Raw genomic sequence first — 5,000 nt, forward strand, 5'->3', positions numbered from 1 at the left:
TATATATATATATATATACAATCAGCTCACTTTAACATTTGCAGCTTATAACCATTTACCACCAGGGGTCACTACTAACAAAAAGCATCCACTCCACTTCTAAATCCAGCCCCTAGAGTTGAGCAGAAGCATAAGATTCCCCACTGCTTCATTCCATTTTCCATTAGATTACAGATGTAAATTGTTTTTGATGGTATGGTCTGTGCAGATTGAAATATTCAGAGCATATTCTGACTTTTAGTTAACACATCTGTAAGCAATTTGGCCATCACTGAATTCAACGTTTATCTCAATCGTAATAGAGAAGGATAATGACAAATATAGTTTACAATGTTATTAAGTACATCATTTTATTTAATTGTGTGAATAAAAGGAATCGTCTCCCCGTCGGGGAATTTGAACCCCGGTCTCCCGCGTGACAGGCGGGGATACTGACCACTATACTAACGAGGACATATTGGCTTCAGTTCAACAGTGCTCACCTCCATGAGGTTAGGGCATGCCCTCAATCAATTCACAGTATTGTAATAGGCAGCTTTGCTTCCTTTGGTTAGGAGAAGCAATCTTTTTTCATAAATGATTACAAATCAGAAATTCCTAGCCAAAAATAATCTGCTTTAATAAGAAATGATTGATTAAAATAAATACCTATTTATCGATCTGTCTATCTATCTTTCTATCTATCTATGTATATGTATATATATATATATATATATATACAATCAGCTCACTTTACCATTTGCAGCTTATAACCATTTACCACCAGGGGTCACTACTAACAAAAAGCATCCACTCCACTTCTAAATCTAGCCCCTAGAGTTGAGCAGAAGCATAAGATTCCCCACTGCTTCATTCCATTTCCATTAGATTATAGATGTAAATTGTTTTTGATGGTATGGTCTGTGCAGATTGAAATATTCAGAGCATATTCTGACTTTTAGTTAACACATCTGTAAGCAATTTGGCCATCACTGAATTCAACGTTTATCTCAATCGTAATAGACAAGGATAATGACAAATATAGTTTACAATGTTATTAAGTACATCATTTTATTTAATTGTGCGAATAAAAGGAATCGTCTCCCCGTCGGGGAATTGAACCCCGGTTTCCCGCGTGACAGGCGGGGATACTGACCACTATACTAACGAGGACATATTGGCTTCAGTTCAACAGTGCTCACCTCCATGAGGTTAGGGCATGCCCTCAATGAATTCACAGTATTGTAATAGGCAGCTTTGCTTCTTTTGGTTAGGAGAAGCAATCTTTTTTCATAAATGATTACAAATCAGAAATTCCTAGCCAAAAATAATCTGCTTTAATAAGAAATGATTGATTAAAATAAATACCTATTTATTGATCTGTCTATCTATCTTTCTATCTATCTATGTATACGTATATATATATATATATATATATATATATATATATATATATACACAATCAGCTCACTTTACCATTTGCAGCTTATAACCATTTACCACCAGGGGTCACTACTAACAAAAAGCATCCACTCCACTTCTAAATCTAGCCCCTAGAGTTGAGCAGAAGCATAAGATTCCCCACTGCTTCATTCCATTTCCATTAGATTAGAGATGTTAATTGTTTTTGATGGTATGGTCTGTGCAGATTGAAATATTCAGAGCATATTCTGACTTTTAGTTAACACATCTGTAAGCAATTTGGCCATCACTGAATTCAACGTTTATCTCAATCGTAATAGACAAGGATAATGACAAATATAGTTTACAATGTTATTAAGTACATCATTTTATTTAATTGTGCGAATAAAAGGAATCGTCTCCCCGTCGGGGAATTGAACCCCGGTCTCCCGCGTGACAGGCGGGGATACTGACCACTATACTAACGAGGACATATTGGCTTCAGTTTAACAGTGCTCACCTCCATGAGGTTAGGGCATGCCCTCAATGAATTCACAGTATTGTAATAGGCAGCTTTGCTTCTTTTGGTTAGGAGAAGCAATCTTTTTTCATAAATGATTACAAATCAGAAATTCCTAGCCAAAAATAATCTGCTTTAATAAGAAATGATTGATTAAAATAAATACCTATTTATCGATCTGTCTATCTATCTTTCTATCTATCTATGTATACGTATATATATATATATATATATATATATATATATATATATATACACAATCAGCTCACTTTACCATTTGCAGCTTATAACCATTTACCACCAGGGGTCACTACTAACAAAAAGCATCCACTCCACTTCTAAATCTAGCCCCTAGAGTTGAGCAGAAGCATAAGATTCCCCACTGCTTCATTCCATTTCCATTAGATTAGAGATGTTAATTGTTTTTGATGGTATGGTCTGTGCAGATTGAAATATTCAGAGCATATTCTGACTTTTAGTTAACACATCTGTAAGCAATTTGGCCATCACTGAATTCAACGTTTATCTCAATCGTAATAGACAAGGATAATGACAAATATAGTTTACAATGTTATTAAGTACATCATTTTATTTAATTGTGTGAATAAAAGGAATCGTCTCCCCGTCGGGGAATTGAACCCCGGTCTCCCGCGTGACAGGCGGGGATACTGACCACTATACTAACGAGGACATATTGGCTTCAGTTCAACAGTGCTCACCTCCATGAGGTTAGGGCATGCCCTCAATCAATTCACAGTATTGTAATAGGCAGCTTTGCTTCTTTTGGTTAGGAGAAGCAATCTTTTTTCATAAATGATTACAAATCAGAAATTCCTAGCCAAAAATAATCTGCTTTAGTAAGAAATGATTGATTAAAATAAATACCTATTTATCGATCTGTCTATCTATCTTTCTATCTATCTATGTATATGTATATATATATATATATATATATACAATCAGCTCACTTTACCATTTGCAGCTTATAACCATTTACCACCAGGGGTCACTACTAACAAAAAGCATCCACTCCACTTCTAAATCTAGCCCCTAGAGTTGAGCAGAAGCATAAGATTCCCCACTGCTTCATTCCATTTCCATTAGATTATAGATGTAAATTGTTTTTGATGGTATGGTCTGTGCAGATTGAAATATTCAGAGCATATTCTGACTTTTAGTTAACACATCTGTAAGCAATTTGGCCATCACTGAATTCAACGTTTATCTCAATCGTAATAGACAAGGATAATGACAAATATAGTTTACAATGTTATTAAGTACATCATTTTATTTAATTGTGTGAATAAAAGGAATCGTCTCCCCGTCGGGGAATTGAACCCCGGTCTCCCGCGTGACAGGCGGGGATACTGACCACTATACTAACGAGGACATATTGGCTTCAGTTCAACAGTGCTCACCTCCATGAGGTTAGGGCATGCCCTCAATCAATTCACAGTATTGTAATAGGCAGCTTTGCTTCTTTTGGTTAGGAGAAGCAATCTTTTTTCATAAATGATTACAAATCAGAAATTCCTAGCCAAAAATAATCTGCTTTAATAAGAAATGATTGATTAAAATAAATACCTATCTATCGATCTGTCTATCTATCTTTCTATCTATCTATGTATATGTATATATATATATATATATATATATATATATACAATCAGCTCACTTTAACATTTGCAGCTTATAACCATTTACCACCAGGGGTCACTACTAACAAAAAGCATCCACTCCACTTCTAAATCCAGCCCCTAGAGTTGAGCAGAAGCATAAGATTCCCCACTGCTTCATTCCATTTTCCATTAGATTACAGATGTAAATTGTTTTTGATGGTATGGTCTGTGCAGATTGAAATATTCAGAGCATATTCTGACTTTTAGTTAACACATCTGTAAGCAATTTGGCCATCACTGAATTCAACGTTTATCTCAATCGTAATAGAGAAGGATAATGACAAATATAGTTTACAATGTTATTAAGTACATCATTTTATTTAATTGTGTGAATAAAAGGAATCGTCTCCCCGTCGGGGAATTTGAACCCCGGTCTCCCGCGTGACAGGCGGGGATACTGACCACTATACTAACGAGGACATATTGGCTTCAGTTCAACAGTGCTCACCTCCATGAGGTTAGGGCATGCCCTCAATCAATTCACAGTATTGTAATAGGCAGCTTTGCTTCCTTTGGTTAGGAGAAGCAATCTTTTTTCATAAATGATTACAAATCAGAAATTCCTAGCCAAAAATAATCTGCTTTAATAAGAAATGATTGATTAAAATAAATACCTATCTATCGATCTGTCTATCTATCTTTCTATCTATCTATGTATATATATATATATATATATATACAATCAGCTCACTTTACCATTTGCAGCTTATAACCATTTACCACCAGGGGTCACTACTAACAAAAAGCATCCACTCCACTTCTAAATCTAGCCCCTAGAGTTGAGCAGAAGCATAAGATTCCCCACTGCTTCATTCCATTTCCATTAGATTAGAGATGTAAATTGTTTTTGATGGTATGGTCTGTGCAGATTGAAATATTCAGAGCATATTCTGACTTTTAGTTAACACATCTGTAAGCAATTTGGCCATCACTGAATTCAACGTTTATCTCAATCGTAATAGACAAGGATAATGACAAATATAGTTTACAATGTTATTAAGTACATCATTTTATTTAATTGTGTGAATAAAAGGAATCGTCTCCCCGTCGGGGAATTGAACCCCGGTCTCCCGCGTGACAGGCGGGGATACTGACCACTATACTAACGAGGACATATTGGCTTCAGTTCAACAGTGCTCACCTCCATGAGGTTAGGGCATGCCCTCAATCAATTCACAGTATTGTAATAGGCAGCTTTGCTTCTTTTGGTTAGGAGAAGCAATCTTTTTTCATAAATGATTACAAATCAGAAATTCCTAGCCAAAAATAATCTGCTTTAATAAGAAATGATTGATTAAAATAAATACCTATTTATCGATCTGTCTATCTATCTTTCTATCTATCTATGTATATGTATATATATATATATATATATATATACAATCAGCTCACTTTACCATTTGCAGCTTATAACCATTTAC

The 5,000-nt window shown here is 35.1% G+C and overlaps 4 non-coding genes across 4 annotated transcripts; all 4 read right to left on the reverse strand.

Annotated features, from left to right (window-relative positions):
• Window positions 1-1,799: 1,799 nt before the first annotated feature.
• On the reverse strand, window positions 1,800-1,871 carry TRNAD-GUC (transfer RNA aspartic acid (anticodon GUC)). Its single transcript has one exon. It is a non-coding gene; the product is annotated as a tRNA-Asp (tRNA).
• A 647-nt stretch (window positions 1,872-2,518) lies between these two features.
• TRNAD-GUC (transfer RNA aspartic acid (anticodon GUC)) lies at window positions 2,519-2,590 on the reverse strand. Its single transcript has one exon. It is a non-coding gene; the product is annotated as a tRNA-Asp (tRNA).
• A 627-nt stretch (window positions 2,591-3,217) lies between these two features.
• On the reverse strand, window positions 3,218-3,289 carry TRNAD-GUC (transfer RNA aspartic acid (anticodon GUC)). Its single transcript has one exon. It is a non-coding gene; the product is annotated as a tRNA-Asp (tRNA).
• A 1,330-nt stretch (window positions 3,290-4,619) lies between these two features.
• Window positions 4,620-4,691, reverse strand: TRNAD-GUC (transfer RNA aspartic acid (anticodon GUC)). Its single transcript has one exon. It is a non-coding gene; the product is annotated as a tRNA-Asp (tRNA).
• Between the last annotated feature and the right edge of the window lie 309 nt (window positions 4,692-5,000).

This window comes from Triturus cristatus, chromosome 4_1 (genome assembly GCF_964204655.1).
Source record: "Triturus cristatus chromosome 4_1, aTriCri1.1, whole genome shotgun sequence".
In the NCBI taxonomy this organism is placed as follows: domain Eukaryota; kingdom Metazoa; phylum Chordata; class Amphibia; order Caudata; family Salamandridae; genus Triturus; species Triturus cristatus.